Source organism: Macaca mulatta, chromosome 14, assembly GCF_049350105.2.
Source record: "Macaca mulatta isolate MMU2019108-1 chromosome 14, T2T-MMU8v2.0, whole genome shotgun sequence".
Taxonomy (NCBI): Eukaryota; Metazoa; Chordata; class Mammalia; order Primates; family Cercopithecidae; genus Macaca; species Macaca mulatta.
This window is the reverse complement of record NC_133419.1, coordinates 122992952-123017498: the sequence shown is the minus strand read 5'-3', so window position 1 is coordinate 123017498 and position 24547 is coordinate 122992952. Positions and strand designations below refer to the sequence as shown.

Genomic DNA, 24547 nt, shown 5'->3' with positions numbered 1-24547 from the left:
ATATGGCCCCCAGGCAAAGAGGTGAATCACATGATTCACCAGCTGAGCATAGGATGTCATGTGTCACACAAGGCCTTCAAGAAACATGCTAGGTGGAAAGGACTGCTGCTGTCCTACAGACTACGTTCCTTTCATGGGCGATGCCTATGTCTTGCCTCATTTTGGGTCTATTAACATGTGTTGTCCAGAGTTGAGCAAGTCACGTCCCATGAAGTTAGTGCTTGGTGAAGTCTATGTACTGCCTGCCTTTAGGGAACCGTTCCTCTTCAACAGCAAGCTCAAACCACATTTCTTTTTTGTTTGTTTTTTCACAAATAGGTCCTTAAAAGTTTTGCAGTTTCAGAAGTAAAGAGCTTAGTAATCATTAGGTAGTATTGTATGATGAAAAACACATGGGATTTGCAGTGATATGACTGGGTTTTGGGTCCTGAACCTGGAAAATTTGTTAACTTTGGGTAAATGATTTCACATCACTGTGCCTCAGTTTCCACATCTGAAATTGTCAATGGGAATTTTCTCAGGTGAGATGCTCAGATCTGCTATTCAACATTGTACCTATAGTCAACAATACTGTATTGTACACAAAAAATTTGTTAAGAGGGTAGACCTCATGTTAAGTGTTCTCACATACAATAAAACAAAATTAATTAAGTAAAAATATTAAACGATTTTTAATTTTTAAAAATTTGGCCTGCTATATGAGAGCTGTTACTTTTATTCTCCAAGCTGTCTCAGTGTTTTCTAGTAGGTTCTAGTGCTTTCACTTTTTCTGTTCTGAACAGGCTCTCCTGTTCAGGCGCAGTGCCTCACGCCTGTACTCCCAGAACCTTGGGAGGCAAAGGCAAGCGGCTCACCGAGGTCAGGAGTTCGAGACCAGCTTGGCCAACGTGGCAAAACTTGTCTCTACTAAAAATACAAAAATTAGCCAGGTGTGATGGCGTGCACCTGTAATCCCAGCTACTTGGGCGGCTGAGGCAGGAGAAGCGGGAGGCAGAGGTTGCAGTGAGCTGAGATTACACCACTGCACTCCAGCCTGGATCACAGACTGAGACTCCATCTAAAAACAAAAACAAAACAAAACGAAAAGGCTTTCTCCTTCATTTACTGAGATTGGGGGTAGCATGAGTAACTGGGCTAGGCAAACTGCTTTATATCAGAGTACTGAAAACTCTTGAATTGTTCAACTTAAATTTACATTTCCTGAATTAATGAAAGATAGAAGACTTGGAAAAGACAGAGACATTAGACAGAAACTGTAGCCAGAGCAGAATCTGGTTGACCTTAAGAATTTCCTGTATGCAAGGAGAAATGAACAAGTCAGGCTACCAAACAAATGGTTACTCCTCATATACAGCCCCCATTTTCCCAGAGAAGATACAAACCATGGAAAGATGTTAGAATGATTACTTTCAAAAAAACAGAAAATAACAAGTGCTGACAAGGATGTGGAGAAGTCAGAACCTTTATGCACTGTTGGTGGGAATATAAAATGGTGCAGCTGCTATAGAGAACAGTATGATGGCTCCTCAAAAATTAACAAATAAAATTACCATTTGATCCAGCACTTCCACTCCTGGGTATATCCCCAAGGAATTGAAAATGGGGTCTTGAAGGGATAGTTGCACACCCATATTCATAACAGCATTGTTCACAATAGTCACGAGGTGGAGACAACCCAAGTGCCCATCAAAGGAGGTATGGATAAACAAAACATGGTATATCCATTCAATGGAAAATTATTCAGTGTTAAAAAGGAAGGAATCCTGACACGTGCTACCACATGGATGAAACTTGAGGTCATTACGGTAAGTGAAATAAGACAGGCCTAAAAAGACAAATATCATTTGATTCCACTTAGAGGAGGTTCCTAGAATAGTAAAATTATAGCAACAGAAAGTAGAATGGTGGGCTCCAGGGGCTGTGAAAAGGGATAAATGGAGAGTTATGATTAGCAGGTACAGCGTTGTGGCTGAGGAAGGTGAAAACGTTCTGGAGCTGGATAATGGTGATGGTAACACAACAATGTGAATGTACCTACTGTCACTGAGCATACACTTAAAAATGGTTAAGCTGGTAAACTTTATGCTATCTACATTTACCACAATTAAACATTTTAGGATTGAGATTATTTAAATTTTCTAGATAATTTTCTAGATTATTTTCTAGATTATTTTCTAGATAATTTATAATGGCTTCTCACTGTATTTGTTTTATTACCGAGATTCAGGTGTGTGTGAGGAAGAAATCAGGCTCAAACCGAGGAGGAAAAGATAAGAAAAATGCAGTTTTCAGAAAAAAAAGCAAGAGCAAGAGAAGACAGGAAAAAAAACAGGTTCTTGGTATATAGCAATGGAAATTTCAGGATTTCTAGATAGGAGGTGCTCAGGGCAGGATTGTATTTCATCCCTGCATTTGCATGGGATGCTGCTTTAACTTAGGTGGCTTTTTGGAGTGGCATTTGGCAGCTGATCGAGACTGTAGGGCACCGAAAGTCCTGCTGAACACCTGTTTTTGCTAGATATTGCTTTTGCCATCAGAGAACAATTTTACGAGGGCCTGCCTTTGTGAAGGCTCTGTGTGGGAGAAGTTGTAGAACTCCAGAGACATGATGAAGCAGCCACTTATAATCAGGCAGCGGAATGGAAGGGACAGCAACTAGCATTTATTGAGTGCCTATTTTGTACTAGGTGTTTATATGTATTATTCATTTAATCCGCACGATTGCCTCTAAGGTAGACCTCCAATTGCCACTTTATAAATGCAACTTGCCCATTTTTGCTACCTAGTGGTGAAGTCAGGACTGGAACCCAGGTCTGTCAGAGCCTAAAGCCTAGGTGTTTCCAACACATCACCCGAAATGACTTTAGGAATCACACTTCTTCAGTTAACTATCCAGCCAATCCCTCTCTGGCTTTTGCTGTCAGCAGCCCTGGCTGAGGAGGTCTTCATCCAGATATATGTCTCACACACTCAGCTTAGTGTTCTCCAGGGGTTTCCTGGGGGCTCCAGCTTTAACATCCACGATCTGAACATAATTTTTCATTTTCACCAACACTGGCCCAGCAACGTTGAGCCTTCCTGAGGAAAAAAGCCCAGGTATCTGCAGCGTGTCTTTTTCTGCGGTGCCGTCTCGGGTTCAGGTGTTAGAATAAATGAAGCCCAGAGCGCGGGCCCCTCCCCGGAAGGCTGTGCTCAGACTCCTTTGTTTGGTTTATGTATAGCCATCAATGCATCATTCCTTCTGCTTCGGCTGTTTGAGAATCCCATCTTCTCTATTGATTTCCCACAGAACGTTTACTGCTCTCCAAGGTGTGACCTGTACCTCTAGCTAATTTATTTCTGTCATGGCTGCAGGATTTAGGAATGAAGGGGAGGTGGGGAGAGGGGACTGGAGGGAGGGAGGAGAGAGAGCGACGACGTGTCCAAGATGTGGGAAATAAATTCGGCATTGAGCCCCCTGACCGGCATGCCTGCAGCTCCGGAGGGCGGTTCTGTGCACACAGCACGGGGACTTTGTTTGAAAATCTGCTCAGTAAGATGGAAGTTGCAGCCACGGGGTTTCAGGAGGCCAGGAATTAGAGCAGGGCCCCATGGGGATGGAAAAGCAAGGAAAGAATGTGTTTGAAAATAACATCTTGACTGTTCAGGAGCCAGTCACCCTATTGAGCAGTATGTGGTGGGTTTTTTCTCTTTTAATGAAATGATGGAAGCCCTTCTAGGGGCAAGAAGGAGACTGGTGAAGTCATAGTCTCTTCTTCATTATGGGATTTTCAACAACAGGACATTCATGGGTCAGTCTCTGCGACTGCGTTTGCAATGAGTGACATGTGAGATATTAAATCGAACCACCTGAACATAAACCTCCCTACCCTCTGTGCCTAGAACATACCAAGTTAGCCCTTTCATGGTCTGGTTTTACTTGAATGTTCACTTAATTTTATCCTATGAAAATGACTAAGAAAATCTGGCAATAAACTCACATGAGGAAGGACGTAGATTATTATCTTCACCTGAATAGTGACTTGCATTTGTTTAGTGGGTAGATAAATCATATTCGAATGACATTTTAAAGCTTTCAAGTTTTTAAAATATACATTATTTTATTTCATTTCCTTAACAGTGCCGAGAAGTAGGTGTATTATTTTCTGTCCACAGTTGAAGGAATGCAGGCTCATTAGCCTGCTTGTTGCCTAGGTAAGGTCACATGACTAATAAATGACAAACGCAAGATTCAAGTCTAGGGCACCTGATTCCGGATTCAGGTTGCATTGCCAGACACCATGGTAGTGCAAGGGCCATAATGTTTCACCAAGGTCACCCAGTGCTGAGCAGCAGAAGCTAGAGAGTGGGAGATGCGAGAGGTCAAAATTTGCCTAACTACTTAGACAATAATGAAACGAATCAGAGCTCAACCAAACACACAGACGCCTAAGTTTCCACATACCTGATTTATATCCAAGGTCAGTCCACCTGAGGTCTGATAAGCTTTTAGAAAGAAGGGCAAAACATTCACTAGTGACCATTTTCTCCCTCCTTCCCACACACTGGCCCTCCACTCCACCCCAGCAAACACTCAGATATTATTCTATTTTTTAGAGAGATTTATTAAAGTAAATCATTGCTCCTCATGTATTACCATCAATTATAATTTACCCCGTGCTGAGTGTTAGAATAGCAATTAGTTGTGAGGCCGGCTAATGGAATTTATGCCTATAAATCCCAGATACTGTAAGATCCTCTCCCATTTCCACAGCATGTATACAGAGCTTCCGAGATGTTAGTAACAGGACAAAATGATAGTGATGGTGAGCTGGTGGGCCTTCCACAACTGGGTCCTCTTCTATCTGGACCCCTCTAACTGGGGAAGAGCAGACCATTTCTTCTTAACTGAGAGCCAAGCCGGCACCTCAGAACCCTACAGCCCAATAAAGAGGCCCCAGATTTGAGTCATTCTATTTTTATTTTATTTTATTTTATTTTATTTTATTTTATTTTATTTTATTTTATTTTATTTTATTTTATTTATGTATGTATGTATGTCACCCAGGCAGGAGTTCAGTGGTGTGATCTTGGCTCACCGCAACCTCTGCCTCCCGGGTTCTAACAATTCTCATGCCTCAGCCTCCTGAGTAGCAGGGATTACAGGTGTGCACCACCACACCCAGCTACATTTTTGAATTTTTAGTAGAGATGGGGCTCTTACTATGTTGCCCAGACTGGTCTCAAACTCCTGACCTCAAGTGATCTGCTCGCCTCGGCCTCCCACAGTGCTGGGATTACAGGTGTGAGCCATCACACCCAGCCTCATTCTATTTTTAGAAAAATAACATGACAGTGTCATAGAAAGGCTTCTTTCCTGAGTAAATGCTTGTAATTAAAGAAGAAGGGGTAACCTTATAGACAAAATAAAATGCCCAGTGTTTAGGAATAAAATGTAACTGTGCGTATCCCCGGATTAACTGAAGCTATTTTGATTGGAAAAAATCTGAACTTTGGAAAAACCTTAAACTCCTCCTTTAGAGGTGGCAGGCTACATTCCTACTGTCTCAGAGGTAACCTTTAACTCAAGATTTACGATGTTGCGATGGGATGCGTGTAAACTACAAAATTAGAAACGCTCAAGACGAAGTCATATTCTCTTCCCCATCAACAGTGTGAGATGCTGTGTTTTGCTATTTCTCCTGCCTGGAGCAATTTTTATTTTTCAGCTCTTTTCCTTTTTGCAAACTGATTTAGGATAATTGTTTTTCCCTTGAGGTTGGCCTGAGGTGGCGTGGTGTTGCAGAGAGAATTCAAAACTTACAGGCTTAAGAAACTTTCATTTGAGTCCTGGATTCATGACTTCTTAGCTGTGTGGCTACAGGATTTAACTGTCCTTGTCAACTTCTGCATCAAGAAAATGGGTATAACAATATGTATCCTAATGGTCTTGTTATGAGGACCTCAGGAGATAATGGATGTGAAAGTGTTACATAAACTCTAAAGCACTGTGCCTATGGGGAGAACTTATGCTGTATCATTTGAGTTTTTGAAATGCATGTACAATTATTGTCATCTCAATTGTCTATGCTGTCATAATGGTCAACCTTCTGGATTGTCTCTATTTAACACTGGAATTTATGTCAAGCTATGACTTGGACCAACCAACCCACCACTAAACATCAAACAAACCTCATCCCTGCTCCATTCTGTCTCTCTTCTTACTTCTGAAATATTCTGCAGCTTTACTCAGAGTTTTCTCAACCCTCATATCCACTCCTGTCCCTCTTTGGAGGTTTCTCTGGGAATGTATTTAATTCAAGCACCTCATCTGCAGGACTCCATCTCACTGCTCCTGGAATTTCCTCAATTACTGGAGCAAAGTAGAGTGAGTGGGGCTGGGTAATGTGCAGTGAGTCCCTCAGAGTTTCAGATCTCTTCACTCTGAAAATGAAACATGTTTTGAGCTCGGACCCTGGGCAGTGGATGGAAAGGGAAGGGGTCCAGTCCTAGTCTTGCCATTTACCAGCTGTGACACTGACTGGCTACTTTAGCTCACTACAACAAAGTCTTCTCATCTCCAAAAAAAAAGATAATATATAATGGTACTCATTTCCTTGGGTTGTTGTCGTTAGAAAAGCTCTGTAGAATACAACAGATTTTACAAAGAGAGTCCTTATGTTGACTTAGCGCAATATTAAAACAGCTTTCCGTTTTTTTGAACAATGACTGGCGTCTGAGTGAAGACTCTTAAGGGTATGTTAATTGATGGCAGGGAGTTCAGTGAGTACTGAAAATCAAAAGTTACCACACATAAGTTACATATGGATAAGAAAGAGTTGACTAAATGGTGGTATATACATACAATGGAATATTATTCAGCCATGAAAAGGAATAAAGTACTGATACATGCTACGGCATGAATGAACCTCGAAAACATCAGACTAAGTGAAAGGAACCAGATACAAAACACTGCATATTGTGTGATTCCACCTATATGAAATCTCCAGAATAGGTGAATCAATAGAAACAAAACAGATTAGTGGTTTCCAGGGGTTATGGAAGAGGAAAATGGGGAGCTTAATGGGTATGGAGTTTTCTTTGGGGATGATAAAAATGTTTTGGAACTAGTTAGAGGTGGTGGTTGCACAATATTGTAAATTTACTAAATCCTACTAAATTATTTCCTTAAAAATAGCTAATTTTATGTGATGTGCATTTCACCTCAATTAAAAAAATACTATCAAAACAAAACACTGGGCCAGGCGCAGTGGCTCCTACTTGTAATCTCAGCACTTTGGAAGGCTAAGATGAGAGGATTGCTTGAGCCCAGGATCTTGAGACCAGCTTGGGCAACATGGGGAGACCCCGTCTCTACAAAAAAATAAAGAAGAAATTAGCCAGGCCTGGAGGTGCACAACTGTAGTCCTAGATGCTTAGGAGACTGAGGTGGGAGGACTGCTTGAGCTTGGAAGGTCAAGGCTTCAGTGAGCTATGATCGCGCCACTGTGCTCCAGCCTGTGACAGAGTGAGACCCTGTCTCAAAAAATACAAAATAAAATAAACATAAATTTACCAAAACAAAACAAAACAAAACAAAAACACTGAAGAAGTTGACTGTATAGGAAGCCTTCCTGGCTCTTTATATCGTCTTGGTCATTTGTGAGTTTGGTGAAGAAAGTCTCCCATATTTCTTTATGTTTTTTTCCTACCTTCCGTAGCCCCATCTTAACACCTTGGTATTATATACCTCCAAGAGTACTCAAGTTCTGTTTGAGTCATTTCTTTTCTTTCTTTCATTCATTTATCCTCTTGTTCACTCACTGAGTGCTAAGGTGAGTGATAACGTGTGATCCAGGACAGAGGACAGGGAGCCAGCCCTGCTGTGTAGCTTCAGTGGTACCTTACCCTTCTGGTTTCAGAGGGACATTAACTAGATTATTTCTTGGGATTCTTTCAGTTATAAAGTTCTCAACTAAACAATAAATGAGGAACGCATTATTAGGTTTCCTTTAAATATTCTGCCAGCTAATTTCTCAGATTCTTTTACTTTGAATTCATTTATCAAACCTAGCTAGACAGACAGAAAAAATAAATTACACTTTGAATTAGCCTCCTCTTTTTTTTTATTGGACCTCACTAATGAGGAGAAAATTCATCTCCCTGCCTGTGGTGAAACTTCTTTGACCACAGGAAACCTTTCTTCATGTTTTTCAAGATGAAAAAATATCCAAAGCATGAGACTGATATACTTGTAGTTTGCAAAGCACCAAAAAAGATTTTATCTTTAATTATAATACGTTAAAGAAAATAGACACTGCAATAACTTAATAGTCCATTAAAACACTATATTCAAGGATCATTTAGCATTTCCATGATAAATTACTATTTTTAGAAGCTTATGTAACCAAACAAAGAATGTGTTCTTGGCTATGACCATGAAGACAAGTTATTACCGTGGGAGGGACAAAGGAATCTGAGTGGCTCATGAGAGACGGAGCCAATTGCCGAGGACATTTTATAGAGCGCCCTTTCTCTTTAGTCTCCATTTTCTGCAATCAAGATAATGCAGTTCATTTTAGAGCCATTTTCATTTTTGAAGTGCCCTTTCATCATTAGCTAATAAATACTCATCAATGAATTTCCCTCCCTGTCTTGGAAGTTGGAGGAAAAAGAAAGGTAATTACTTTCTATTTCGTAAGTATCATCCCCCTCTGGGCTTCCCCTCTTATGCTTCTAATAGAAGCATATGAAATAAATTATACTTGTCCATTTGAAAGGACCAAAGACTACCATCCTTTCCATAAAGAACACCTGGAAATTTGCATCAGATATTAGTGACCTTCAGTAACTATCCATCCATAGTAGCAGAAGGAGTGTCTGTCTCTCATTACCAAGCTCTGTACTGTTTAGTGTCTCCTGAGGACAGTTAATGGGAGGAGTGACCTGGTGGGTCTTCATCAGGGAGCTGGATATGAAGGAGTTGAGGTGGGAGAAGGTAGTGTCTCAGTATATGTCTCCAGTAGAGGAGTGCATACGCTATTTTCTAGGATCAAAAATTACGGTTTTGGAATTTTCTGTTCTTTTGTAGTTTCCTTGTTTCTTCCTCCTGTTAGTTCCATTTAAATTTGGCTACAAGTTTTATGGTTTCTGCTGTGTGAATTTCACTACATATCCTTAAAGCTGATCCCAGACTGTCTTACCTGCACTTAGATTTTGAGGAAAGCAGTGTGAATCATAGCATAAGCCATGTTTTACTGGGTTTCTGCTGCCATGTCATCTCTAGTAGTATTACCGAATAGAAATAAAATGCAGGCCACATATGTAATTTAAAATTTTATGGTAACTACATCAAAAAAGTAAAAATAAACAATAAAATTAATTTTAATAATATATTTTATTTAAGCCATTATATCTAAAGTATGTCATAAAATTCATATAAAAACTGTTAATGATACATTTTACATGTTTTTACTAAGTCTACGCATTTTCAAGTGTATTTTATACTTCCCATACATCTCCATTTGGACTAGCACATTTCAAGCGTTCAATAGTCATATTTTGTATGACTAGTGGCTAGTGTCTTGGGCAGTGCAGGTGTATAGTTGTCTATAGACAATTTTTTTGTTGTTATACTTTAAGTTCTAGGGTACATGTGCACAGCGTGCAGGTTTGATACATAGGTATAAATGTGCCATGCTGGTTTGCTGCACCCATCAACTCATCATTTACATTAGGTATTTCTCCTAATGCTATCCCTCCCCCAGCCCCCCACCTCCTGACAGGCCCTGGTGTGTGATGTTCCCCGCCCTGTGTCCAGGTGATCTCATTATCAGTTCCCACCGATGAGTGGGAACATGTGGTGTTTCGTTTTCTGTCCTTGTGATAGTTTGCTGAGAATGATGGTTTCCAGCTTCATCCATGTCCTTGCAAAGGACGTGAACTCATCCTTTTTTATGGCTGTATAATATTCCATGGTGTATATGTGCCACATTTCCTTAATCCAGTCTATCATTGATGGACATTTGGGTGGGTTCCAAGTCTTTGCTATTGTGAATAGTGCTGCAATGAATATACGTGTGCATGTGTCTTGATAGTAGCATGATTTATAATCCTTTGGGTATATACCCAGTAATGGGATTGCTGGGTCAAATGGTAATTCTAGTTCTAGATCCTTGAGGAATCTCCACACGGTCTTCCACAATGGTTGAACTAATTTACACTCCCACCAACAGTGTAGAAGCAATCCTATTTCTCCACATCCTTTCCGGCATATGTTGTTTCCTGACTATTTAATGATCGCCATTCTAACTGGTGTGAGATGGTATCTCACTGTGGTTTTGATTTGCATTTCTCTGATGGCTAGTGATGATGAGCATTTTTTCACGTGTCTGTTGGCTGCATAGATGTCTTCTTTCGAGAATTGTCTCTTCATATCCTTTGCTCACTTTTTGATGGGATTGTTTGTTTGTTTTCTTGTAAATTTGTTTGAGTTCTTTGTAGATTCTGGATATTAGCCCTTTGTCAGACGGGTAGATTGCAAAAATTTTCTCCCATTCTGTAGGTTGCCTGTTGACTCTGATGGTAGTTTGTTTTGCCATACAGAAGCTCTTTAGTTTAATTAGATTCCATTTGTCTTTTTTGGCTTTTGTTGCCATTGGTTTTGGTGTTTCAGTCATGAAGTCGTTGCCCATGCCTATGTCCAGAATGGTATTGCCTAGGTTTTCTTCTAGGGTTTTTAAGGTTTTAGGTCTAATATTTAAGTCTTTAATCCATCTTGAATTAATTTTTTAAAAGGTGTAAGGAAGGGATCCAGTTTCAGCTTTCTACATATGGCTAGCCAGTTTTCCCAGCACCATTTATTAAATAGGGAATCCTTTCCCCATTTTTTGTTTCTGTCAGGTTTGTCAAAGATCAGATGGTTGTAGATGTGTGCTGTTATTTCTGAAGACTCTGTTCTGTTCCACTGGTCTATATATCTGTTTTGGTACCAGTACCATGCTGTTTTGGTTACTGTAGCCTTGTAATATAGTTTGAAGTCAGATAGCATGATGCCTCCAGCTTTGTTGTTTTTGCTTACTATTGTCTTGGCAATGTGGGCTCTTTTTTGGTTCCATATGAACTTTAAACTAGTTTTTTTTCAATTCTGTGAAGAAAGTCATTGGTAGCTTGATGGGGATGGCATTGAATCTATAAATTACTTTGGGCAGTATGGCCATTTTCACTTTATTGATTCTTCCTATCCATGAGCATGGTATATTCTTCCATTTGTTTGTGTCCTCTCTTATTTCCTTGAGCAGTGGTTTGTAGTTCTCCTTGAAGAGGTCCTTCACATCCCTTGTAAGTTGGATTCTTAGGTATTTTATTCTCTTTGTAGCAATTGTGAATAGGAGTTTACTCATGATTTGGCTTTCTGTTTGGTAAATAGAAAATGTTGTAATGAATATTCTTAAATTAAAAGTATTTCTGAATTATTTATCACAAACTCACCATCTGATATAAATTACCATTCATTTTCTCTTCAAGTCTTTCTTTTTATCAAGAAAATTGTCCCCTACTTTTTTAGGAATGGGGGAATGTTAGAGGATTCTAATGTTTACCAGCAGGGAAGGGGTTAATATATGTTTTGTCAAACTTACCATTCACTTTGGTGGTTACCAGTTAGTAATAAAATTAACCATAGCATGAGTGAATTTTAACTTTCATTTTGCTCCATGCTTTGCTGTATCTTGAGCTCATGGTTATCTAAGAACCAAGAAATGACAAGACTGTTGATCTCAGGTAGTGGTTGGAATTTGACCATGTTGATTTGAACCCGATACTAGTAGTCATTGCACTTTACATGGCTTCCACACATTCCTAATTTTTGCTGCCATCATCTTTCATATTAATGTTTTGTGCTTATTTTTACGTGGTTGTGCTCTCATGAAGAAAAAGGATGCCTTTTATACTTGCGGTTTCTCACCTCAGCTCAGCCAAAGGAGGTCTGATGAGCAGGGGCTATGACTAAAAGGGCAGTCAAGTGGCATGAATACCTGCAAAGGTTTGGCATCATGTTCTTGGACTAAAGACCTAATTCTGCCTGGGAACAATATCGCAAATATCTATCTGGGACTTCAGTTATTGGCAGTTACATACCTCTATAGGAGAATGATAATTACTGTTGATAATTATTTATCTTTGAACACCAACCACGAGCAAAGCACTGTGGTAGGTGCTGTGAGAGTTCCAGAAAAAAATGCCATCCTCCTGCCTCCCAAGAAGCTTAGTTTGATGGTAAAGATAAACACAAGACATAGAGTCCTAGCTAAGACACTAAAGTGCTAACACAAAGGTATCAGCAGGTACTCAGATGACCCCATGGTACTGTAAGATGCAGTGAACAAATCCTACCAGGGACTGCTACATGCCAGATTTAGCAGGTAGTAAAGGCAATTATAATGAAGGCATAGTTTATCTTCCTGAGGATCTCGTGACTTACTGTGAGAGGTGGGTAAAAAAACAAAAAACAAAAAACAAAAAAAACCACAACCAACTGATTACAATGCCATGTGAGATATGATAGAATGGAGACATAGACAAAACTCCAGAAACACAGAGGAAGGCGACACGCCATCCTCCAGTCCAAGTTCAAAACACACCTTCAGAGGCAAAGACGATGGGGCTAGTTTTAAAAATAGGATTCACTTGCAGAAAAATGGGAGGAAGGCAGTTTGGAGAGAAATAGGAGTAGGAGTGAAGGCAAAGGTGGTTCTGGAGCTGGTGAACCCTGAGGAAAACCATCCCTCTGTAAATTGCATTCTTCCAGGATCATCTGCTACTGTCTTAAGACATTTGATTTAAATTATCTGACCATGTTGTTTTTTCTTCAGTTTGTGGACGTTCATGATGAAGCATGGATAATTAAAATCTTCACTATTTTTTTTTTAAAGTGCCACATCAATGACAATTTTAGTTTAGTCATTATTATAGAGAGGGCCAGCTTGTGGTGGTGAGAAAGTTATTAATTGACAGAGGAAAGAAGGTGAGCTGAGAGCATCTCCCTGGCCTGGGATGCTTAAAATCCTTTTTGAAATAGAATTTTTCAACAGAAATGAAGAAAGAATCGGATTCGTTTTAGCTGTGATGGAGGTGGTATTGCGAGCACACGTGTGTGCATTGCGGGGCTCAGAAGGTTGTACAGGAGATGAGTTTAGGAAGAGACAAAGTGGCTCAAGATTCCCTTGAACAAGTAATAGGAACCTCTGACTTCTGACTGTGATATAGTCATGAAAGTTTCTCATGACTGGGCAGACGTGAGAAATTGCTGTAGAAGGAAGAGCGTGGCTGCCTCCAGGTCAGTCCAAGGACGGTGCAGCAGGGTCCTGCTTATGGCCGTTCTTTACTGTGTCAGAATGCATCAGACAACTGAGAGTGCTACTGCTTTTATAGCCCAGTTGGAAAGGTGCCTAGTGATGCCTAGTAATTAGAGACAGGAGATTCTGAGGTCTGTCCTCTATCCCTAACACCCTCTCCATTAGTGACATGCTGTCTGATATTCCATCCCTTGGTGAGGAGAAACTGTGTTGGGCCTCCACAAATGTGCCAAGCCTGGATAACATTTGCGAAATAGTTAATATCTCCAAGGAAGCTGCATTTTAAAGAAAGCACGCATACAAAAATACCCCTACAATTTCTCCCTGAGTTTTTTGCTTTAGATATCTTTTTCCTCCTAATTTAGAAAGAGTTCCTGAAGGCAGTGAGTTCACGAGGAAAAAAGAAGAAAGTGTTGTGTTCAGGAATGTGTGTTTTGAAGACAGCATGTTCTGAACACCGACTGGGGACAAGAAAATGTGGCAAGAAGATTATGGGGGAAGGCTGTGGACTGAGACTTAAAGAGACCCAGTTGCATCCCAGGCTCTTCACTTAGTATCTATTTCAACTGGAGCAAGTCATTAAACTTGCTTGAGACTAGTTTTGTTATCTGTAAAGTGGGCATAATAGTGCCTTTTAATATGATTTTAACAAAGGTAAAATAATAGAGGATACTTTTGAAACTCTCCAGGTTTTGCAGCGCCCCCTTACAGATAGATAGGAAAGGAATATGATTATTGCTGCCATTAGGAAGAGAAAATCTGTCTGAATTCTTTGGAATAACAAATAGTTATGAGAGTGCTGTGTGGATTGGACAACAGTCAGCCAAGGTCTTTGGAACCTAGAATGGAGAATAGTTTGACCATTTATTTGTTTTATTTCCCAAATAAAGAATGATTGGAATGCTGAAGAATTATTTTAAAATAATGTAACTTAATATCTATCAGTAGAAAGAATAATACTAACCTTCCAGACATTGAGTTAGGCCAAGTGCAGTGGCAATGTTAATGAGAAGAGTTTTGCTTCTCATTAGAAGCAAAATGGTGTTGTAAGGCTTGGTGCAGGGGCTCACACCTGTGATCCCAGCACTTTGGGAGGCCGAGATGGGTGGATCACTTGAGGTTAGGCGTTCGAGACCAGCCCGGCCAACATAGTGAAACCCCGTATCTACCAAAAAATAGAAAAATTAGCTGGGCGTGGTGGCACGTACCTGTAATCCCAGCTACTTGGGAGGCTGAGAGATGAGAATCACTTGAACCTGGGAGGTGGAGGTTGCAGTGAGCTGAGATCTCACCACTGCACTCCAGCCTGGGAAGACAGAGTGAGACTCTGTCTCAAAAAAAAAAAAAAAAGGTGTTGTAATAATGGAAAATTGGCTTTTTGAATATATTATGAATTGCATAGATTACTGGCTCTTTTCTAAAGTAGAGAGGGCAGTGAACTTGTGGCAACACAGCATATTGATTATTTGCATAGAAATCATGACTCAATTGCTAGTGAGAGAGAGGGGCAGATTAGGGTATTTGACCCTCACACAAGTGGGAGTTGGAAAATGTCAGGAGTTTGTGACAGGAAGATAGATTCCAGAACCAGAGGAGGGTGAAAAAGAATAAATGCAATAATCAGATCTCCTGTGGGGCCTTAAAACTGAACTGGCAGCCAATTTTGTTTTTGTTAGCATTTTGTGTACTCAGTCGATGACATATTACATACAATACATGGTGGCTTATATTGATGCCACCTCTCTTCTATGTCCTAGGCATTCCTGGGTGTTTGTTAAGTGAACCAAGCATGTGCTGATGTGCTCAGTTGAGCACTTTTGGAATCTCCAATCTCCATTGAATTACCCTCCATGAAGGTGGAGGGTAAAGGAGTATGGAATATGTAGAGCAATAAAATTCACAAGGAAAAAGGACTGCTTATGAAATCGCATGTAATATTCATTTATTTTAATAGTGGTAACTGTACTATGAAAACTAAATGATAATTTAAAAAATTGAATGTATTGGCTGGGCGCAGTGGCTCATGCCTGTAATCCCAGCACTTTGGGAGGCTGAGATGGGCAGATCACAAGGTCAGGAGTTCGAGACCAGCCTGACCAACATGGTGAAATCCCATCTCTACTAAAAAAATACAAAGATTAGCTGGGCATGGTGGTACATGCCTGTAATCCCAGCTACTCAGGAGGCTGAGGCAGGAGAATTGCTTAAACCTGGGAGGTGGAAGTTGCAGTGAGCCAAGATTGCGCCACTGTACTCCAGCCTGGGAGACAGAGCAAGACTCCATCTCAAAAAAAAAAAAAAAAAAAAATTGAATGTATTATGACTATGTTACATCTCTATGATAAAGAGTACCATTTCTTTTTTTTTTTTGTATACCTATTTTTTAATCATACATCGTATTAATTGAGTATCTACTATGTGGAGTCCTGGGTATATATATAGGAATAATCTTCATTACAAATGTCAGAGTGAGGTCAAGCAACATCATAACTGAACAGTAACCAGGCGCTTGGTAATTGCTAAAGCATTAGGGGCAAGGGTAGGTTCAAATCAATAGGAAGAATCACCCCAGGAGTTTTTGTTGTGTCTCTTCTCTGGCAGTGTGGTGTCACAGACACCCTCGGACCTTGCAAGGATTCCAAGTTGTAAGTGTTGAGGTTATCTAGAGAATTAGAGATGCGAATGAGTTAGCTGCTCCCTGCCATGTCTCTAGGACTTGGGCACTCTCTTTAGATCTCATTGATACATGTATAACAAGTTGTCCTAAAGATGTGTTTAAGACTTGCTTGATAGAATAAAATCTAAATGTGGGCAGCAGTTGGTCTATCCTGGTCACAACTGCATCTCCAGTTTCTCACTTTGTATCTGAAACAGACTGGGAATTTCATAAATTAAAAAAACTGTATTTGTTGGGAAAAGGTCTTCCCTAAAGTGGAAAGATCCTTTGAAGTTTAAATGTACATCACACAACTCTGAGGCCACTAGTTGAAATCGGGAAAGACTTGGCAATGAACACTTTTAGAATCACTGCATTTCTTCCAATACACAATGCATCCCACGATCGCAGGAGCACTTGTGCATGTGTGTTCCCAAACACATGCGTATCCACATAGACTCATTTCTGTCCACTTTTTGGCCCACTGATCTTTGCTATCTAATTAGAAACAGAAGTTTGGAAAAGTGACATGAACGGAAAGTTGTACTTTGCAGGTTACAGGCCTTAAAAGATAGTGTATCATTAAAGAAAGAAACCCTTTCTCATGAGACTGCCTGCATTTTTCTTTTTTGGCAAGTTTTCCTTCTCTTTTTGCAACTTTCCTTCTTCCTTAGAGGATTCTTTAAGTCCTATCCGTCATCTCATTTACTGAAATGTACCTCATTTGGGAATGAAACATTTTTGGCATAGCTGGGAGCTTTTAATGGAAATATGAAAGAAGGTATCTGACATGTATAATACCTTCAATATGTTTCCATAGATTGAATGATCTCTGATGCGTTACTCGAGATTCATAACAACAGATGGGCTGAGGGGAAGGAGGCACACCCCGTAAGTGGGGATTTCTTTAGAAACCAGCACTCCTTCCAAGGTGCTTTGAGCTATTCTTAGCAATTGGGGTTCAGCACATTCACCCCCAATAGAAGTAGATTTCTGCCAAAAGGCTGCCCGTGGGGGCTTTGTTGCCTAGCATTTTGCTCCAAACAAGAGGCAAGCCAGGCAGTGTAGTCTAAGACTTAGAGAAACCTGCATCCCAGACGACTACCTTCCTGTTTTCAGCTGTGTGGCCTTGGTCAAGTTACTTGACTTCTTTGAACCTATGTATCTTCAGTCATGTAATGGGAGTGAGAAATAGTTGGTGTGTACCTTCAAATTCTGAAATAAGTTATGAGCAAATTTTTAGATAATGGTGAAGATGATGAAAGTTTTGGTGTTCTTTGAAACTATCTTTTTAAAACATTTTTAAAAATTTGACTTTTTTTTTTTTTTTTTTTTTGAGATGGAGTCTCACTCTGTTGCCCAGGCTGCAGTGGCGCGATCTCGGCTCACTGCAAGCTCTGCCTCCGGGGTTCACGCCATTCTCCTGCCTCAGCCTCCCCTGAGTAGCTGGGACCACAGGCGCCCACCACCATGCCCGGCTAAAGTTTTGTATTTTTAGTAGAGACGGGGTTTCACAGTGTTAGTCAGGATGGTCTCGATCTCCTGACCTCGTGATCCTCCTGCCTCGGCCTCCCAAAGTTCTGGGATTACAGGCGTGAGCCATAGCACCTGGCCTTAAATTTTACTTTAAGTTCTGGGATACATGTGCATAACGTGCAGGGTCGTTACATAGGAAGCAACTATCTTCTTTTTAAGAAAAATATCTAGAGTGGAAATAATTAGAAGGGATGTTTCTTTTCCATTTTTGTTTTCCTCACACCTAACCTAACGTTTGAAAAACTCAAAATTTTTTCAAATGCAAATCACACATTTCAGGATAATGCAGAATTTCATTTTGGGGTGAGAGGGGTGAGCAGTGGTATGATTTGACCACAAATTATGGGGTTAAGAAAGTTTAAAAACCACCTAAATGAAAATGTAGGCTTAGTATCAATAACTGAACAGTAATTAGCAATGTTTCACTGTATTGTCATCCTAAAAGCATCTTTTCCCTTCTCTTGTTTTGTTTTTACTACCCTCTCTGACTTGTGATATTCTGAATCAATGGACTATTTTATATACTGTCTTTCTTAGCTACATTCCAAGAGCTTGAGCTGTTTATCAGAATCTGCCTTTTTCTAATCATGTTTTTGACTCACACACAATCTAGTTGCCTGTCTTCGCCACACCCATGCATTATGCTGACAGAGCCTTGGGTTTTTTCCAGCATAGTTTTCTCATCTGGGGCATGTGGTTGTTGTTGCAGTAAGATAGATAAAATATCTACGTAAAGATGTACTCGAGCCAAACCCAGAATATATTCCAAGATTTATGGCTTGTTAGAGTAGGAGAGAATGGAGAGGTCTTTGGAACTGATGCCTTAATTTTGCAGATGATGCAAGAGGGCCTTGGAGAGGTAAAGTGATTGGGCATCACAGAGCTTGTGGTTCATCAGGGCCACCACTACCTTTGGCAAGAAATACAATGAAAGAAACCCTACAATGTCTTCCTGGATTAATTTAGAATTCTTTGCTGGAAATTACTAGGGCCATTGAAAGTATAGAATCAAACATATGATTTTGTTTCTCTGAACTAACAAGAATATTCATCAAATTGGGAAAATATTATCCGATTGCAGATTACAACTGAAAAGGCATCTATCCATAGCAGTTAGCCTAAATGGATGTTCTAATATCTTTTGAAAACATAGAATAGAATGATTATAAATAGGCCAGGCATGGTAGCTCATGCCTGCAATCCCAGCACTTTGGGAGGCCGAGGCGGGTGGATCACCTGAGGAATTCGAGAGGTGATCTCGAACCTGAGGGTGGATCAGGAGTTCGAGATCAGCCTGACCAACAAGGTGAAACCCTGTCTCTACTAAAAATACAAAAATTAGCTGGGCGTGGTGGCAGGCGACTGTAGTCCCAGCTACTCGGGAGGCTGAGACAGGAGAATTGCTTGAACCCGGGAGGCAGAGGTTTCAGTGAACCGAGATTGTGCCTCTGCACTCCAGCCTGGGCAATGGAGCGAGACTCTGTCTCAAAAAAAAAAAAAAAAAAAAAAAAGATTATAAATAAAAATTTTCTCTTTTTGTGTCTTTTGCATGCCAATCATGCCAGCTACACTCAGCCAGCCACTGCATATATTCCCCTCCTCTGTCCCCTGATTCTAGCCTAAACACTCACTGCAAACATAGCCTTATTAATTTTTTTCAGTGGCTTTTTTGCTTGTCTAATCTCAGCCCATCTCCAAATGCCTGGCTTGGCAACCTTAAACTCCATTCTGCCTGTGGTTCTTAGATTTAGTGTTTGGCCTTGGTCTCACTGGTGTTTGGCTATTAATCTTTTCGGTAGATGAGGAGATGAGGGCTAAATGAAAACCACGGCAAGTCTGAAACTGCAACTGGAAGCAGGAGCCCTTCCAGTTGGGATTTGATGCAGGGATCACAGAATCACAGTGATGAGATGTGAACACAGATGGAGGTTCCTCTATGTCAGGGACAAATGAGTATGTTCTGGCCAGATTGCCTCCTTTAAGAAATCCTGTTCTCCACCAATACCAGTGAGATGCATGGAACGTTCGTCAAGGGAACATTCTATCTCATGTCCAGAGTTTTCGGATTCGTGACCCCTCTACATTTCCCAGCCATTGTTTAAGTCTTCTTCTCCACTGATTTTACTGGCCATACTCGTGGTACACAACCTTATTCTTCTGAGTGAACACACTATTTACTTTCTATGACCAGGGCTTCCTTTCTGGCTGTACATTTGTTTCTTCTCTTTAGTTTAATTACAAAGTTTTTAGAGAACAGTCTCCTTTTTTGCTTCTAGAAACTTCTTCCACTACACTTTCCATTCAGCCTATACTTCACTCCTTCTGGGTGGACTCGGGAATGTGTGCAAATTGTTCCTTAATCAAGCAAACTGTAGATAGTTGATATAGTTTAGCTCTGCGTCCCCACCCAAATCTCATGTAAAATTGTTAATTCCCAATGTTAAGGAAGGCAGTTGGTGGAAGGTGATTGATTGTAGAGGTGAATTTCCCCCTTGCTGTTCTCCTGGTAATTAATGAGTTCTCACAAGAGCTGATAGTTTAAAAGTGTCTAGCACTTCCTCCTTTACTCTCAGTCTTCTGCTCTGACATGTGAAGACATGTTCTCTTCCCCTTTGCCTTCCGCTATGATGGTAAGTTTCCTGAGACCTCCCAGCCATGCTGCCTGTACAGCCTGTGAAACTGTGAGTTAATTAAACCCCTTTTCTTCATAAATTACCCAGTCTCAGGTAGTTTGTTATAGCATTGTGAGAATGGAGTAATACAGTGCTCTTTAAAAGGGGGTGTGTGTTCACACATGTGCACATGTGCATGCTTTAACACAGCTTCAGAACAGTGAGTTACTCTTGCCTCATGGGAAGGAGGCTTTGAAGACTTGAGATGGGGCAGTTGACAGCCCTGGGCAAGGGTCAGGAGACCTGCATTCTAGACTTGACTCTATGAATAACTTGTTTATGAATAACTTCTATGAATAACCCCCTGTTATGTAACAGGGGACAAGTAATGTTAGCTGCAAAATGACTGAGTTGAATCATTTGACCACCAGAGTCTTTTACACATTATGTCTATATGAGATAGATCAATTTAGCATGGATTTAGGGTACCATGTGGGAATTTACTGTAAAACATATTAGATAAGACTTTTTATCTATCAACTGCGGTGATTTCGGAGTACCTACAGATTGGCTCAATTTGAAGGAATTGTACAGGCTTATAGCCAGTGAGTAAAGGGAGAAAGAGAATCCCCAGAGAAAACATTAATACATTATTAACTATTATTTAAGATATTCTGCTTCCATGTATCTGATATTGTCAATGTGGTTTTCTGAGAAAATAATCTTCCCTAGCATTTGACTGGCATGGGCTATATTTTTGTTTAAGATATATTACTCTTCTCACATAAACCAATTAACTGTCATATTTTATCTTTCCAGGAGTATCCAAATATAAGGCTGGCTGACAGCCAGTTTGCTAAGTCCTAGAGGATAATAGCTTATTGCCTATAAACAGCCTTGTTTTAAAGTCTCTCTATTCAATTCTGGCACCACTTGTGATGTGAAAGATATTAATAAGGCTGTGAAAAAAGGTCATATGTTGGGTATTAGCTTCACTGAGCAGCCCAAGTAATTTTATTTTTCCATTCAACAGCTCTTTGTGGCTTTAGATGACCAAAACATTTAATGTCCTTTCACTATTTGCTGGAAAATGTCTGAAGGTTTTGATAGCTGACTTGCTGAGTAGTTTTGAATGGCCCACTGCAATCTTAGGTACATCTTGAAAATGTAGAAACATAATAGGAACATGTATTTAGTCAAATTTGGTACTTTAAATGGTACAAATTAGGAAGCAACAGTATCTTGGTATATTTCGGTTTCTCTTATGTAAAAAATGACCTCCATATTTAACAGAAAAAGCTGCTTTAAACAACTATGAAAGGGTGATTTTTTTCATCTTTAAAAGCTCATTCAAACCATCATATTAATGATTTATAAACAAATGAAGGAATAACATAAGGGATTACATTTCTTTTGAACTGAGAAAAGTTGTAAAAAGCTTAGGAAAAAAGGACTTGGTTCAAGATAAATATTTGTTGAACTGACTTATTGAACCTTTCTAAATGCTCTCAGATGAAAAATATTCAGATCTAAACAAATTTTTTTTTAGTGTTGCTAAACTTTCTGGAAGATGGCTTTGAAACGTGAATGAGTGCAGCAGGTTTAAGTATAATTTCTAGCACTTGTTAATTCTAGTTGAGAATGTGGATGCTACATCTTCAGCACAAGAAAGAATGACAATCAGTTCAGCATCACAGTACCTTAGGAGAAAAAGGAAGAATCACATGACTGGTCTCCTGGAATCCACTTTTACTTTTTCATGATTCAATGAATATTACTGAATTCCTTTCATGTGTTGGCCCTGGGCTACAGGTCACAGCTACAATGGTAAGGAGGAAGTATATTTTCTACTTTTCAGGAGTTTGTGGTCCAGTGTCAGGGTCTGGACAAGAACACTGAATATTGCAAGGCAGTGTTATGGCCAGAGACAAATAGGGCAGTGTGAGATACATAGAAGTCAGTCAAGCAAGGCAGGGAAGACTTTCTGGGAGAAGGGCTGAGCCCTGAATGAAAAGTATGTGATTTTAAGTGAAGGATGGCAAGAGAAGAAGGTTGCTCAAGGCAGAGGAAATAGTACATGTGAAAGTCTTTAGATGGCAGAGAACAAATGTGTCTACAGCAGACAGTGCAAAGGGTAGGGAGTTTTACCTCTATGGGTCTCCATCATCACAGAAAGAAAACACTCACTCAGGGTCAGCTACGCATGGCTCTGTGTAAGTGATCACAGAATAATTGCTTAGCAATCATAGCCTCCTTGGAAAGGTACCTTCATTTAAAAAATTCTTGCGCACATGTTATCTCACTTAATTCTCACATTAAACCCATGAAATAGATAATATTCCCCAATCTTATAGATGAGGCCCAGAGACATGATGACTTCCCCAAGATTATTTAATGAGTAACTGCTAAAGTTGAGTCTTGAAGGAGTCTCCTTCCTCCTCCTCCACCTCCTCCTTCTCTTCATCATCTTCTTTTTGATCTTCATCTTCATCATAATGACCACCATTTTTTGAGCCCCTACCATGGGTTAGAGCCTACCAGGAGCTTACAAATATGGTGTCATTTAATCCTTACAACAATCAAGGTTATCTGTAGAGGAAGGAACCCATAATCTGTGCACTCCATCTTGTCTCCCTTCTTGTGCAGAATGAAGCTCAGCCCTCTTCTGCCTTTTATCAATTGGAAAGGATTTCTTTGTGGGGAGCTAGAATATCATTTAATAACACTTCCTTTTATATGAACACAAGAGACATATTTTATCTCCCAGACACTGAATAATGTAACTGATTAGGTTTCCTTTTTTGATTGGCTGGCAGCCAGTTTAGAGCTAAATTTTTACCCCCTCAACACCTCCTGCAAATATTTAGGTTTTGATGGCCTGTATTTCTGTATTAGCTCCATTCCTGTTTCCATTCTATAGTGCTAGCCATATTTTTCTCCTTTCTTTTTCCCTTCTACATCTTGTTTATCTTATCGTTTCTGGAATAAAGCAAGATATAAATAATTAAAATGTAATTAAATTGCCTGAGCATAGCATGGAATTTGAGAGTTTTGCCTTGTTCTCTGCTGTTAAGGGGTGTATTTTCATGTCAGCCCACATAGTTTCACTCACTCTTTCCTAGGACCCCAGCTCTTGTTTGTGAGTTGGCAGTCCAGGCTTTGTGAAACTCAGGGAGCAGAGGACACGTTCAGATTCTAGTCCTCACAAATCTTTGCCAATAACCTTAGTTTAATCAGCCTTGTGTTTCTTTTCTCTTGAACTTGTTCTTCAGTCACACTGCAGATTTGCCTTATCTTGCCTTCATAAATTACAACAACTTTTTTGTTTAAATGCAGAAACTTAAGAATGCTCAAAGTTATGGAATACTGCGTACTTTCTGCCATGAAAGACACACATGCAATTTAGTGTAATTTAGAGCAAAGCGATCAGATTAAACTTAGTAAATCTCTCCAGAAGTGGAACATCAAAAATATGTTCTATCTTCTGGAAAATAAGGTATTCCTTATATTTCTTGGAGATATTTATTTAAATCTGTTGAATATCAATATTGGGCTTGTGGCAAAGGGCAGTTTAGTGTTGAGAGCCTGGGGCCTGAGTCACATCCAACTCTACCACTAGGTTTGTGACATCAGACCAATAACTTCATTGTGCTGTTTCCTTATTTTTATGGGTTAAAAGAGAACACTACCTCCTCCCTAGGGGATTCATGGGATAACACATGGAATTTATGGGTTATTGTGATGATTCATGGCATAACATATGGAATTGCTTGTCCGAGTGCCTGTTGATCAATATATTATCATTAGCCTAATTATCATTAGTCCAATTTCTGCCTATTCTTATATGTCAGCCTAGTTAGTGTATTTTCTGGAAAGATTATTAATATATAATAATAATTACTATTATTATAACCACTATAGGGTGAACATATGCATAGACATTCAGTGTCTTTGTTATGTTTTTCTGTAATCTTGACGTTTACAAGACCTGACTCCCCTCCGTTCTCTTGAAGCTTCTTCCCTACTTTCTTTTTCTCTGAGCACTTCTCGCTATCAGATTTACTATATTATATTTACCTTCTTTGTTTACTGTTTGTCCCTCCGATGCTAGAATGTAGAGTACAAGAGAGCAGGTGTGTGTTGTGGGGGGTGGGGAAGGGAGTGGGAGATGCTTTGTTTATACTACTAATGCTAATAAGCACCAGCATCTAGAACACTGTCTATCATGTAGTAGTTATGCAAATCTCTATTAAGTCAATGAACGATCTTCAAACATCATCAAAATTTCCATTAATATGAATTTTGATGATACTTGAAAAAGAAAGGGTACTCGTTTGGCTGAGGGCAAAAGCTCTTCCCCATGGAAGTGGGTGCTTGAAAGGCCAAGAGAATGAACATGTGGGTTTCGT

At 39.9% G+C, this 24547-nt stretch overlaps 1 long non-coding RNA gene across 4 annotated transcripts in view; it reads left to right on the top strand.

The window, feature by feature from the left end:
* The window catches only part of LOC106993508 (uncharacterized), a 336731-nt gene that overhangs the window by 4990 nt on the left and 307194 nt on the right, over nucleotides 1-24547 (top strand). The window contains exon 1 of one of the 4 annotated variants that reach the window (XR_013404354.1): nucleotides 8482-8658. The exons of the other annotated variants lie outside the window; for them this stretch is intronic. This is a non-coding gene — a long non-coding RNA (uncharacterized LOC106993508). Of the gene's footprint in view, nucleotides 1-8481; nucleotides 8659-24547 lie in introns of those variants that run through there. 4 annotated transcript variants of the gene reach the window in all.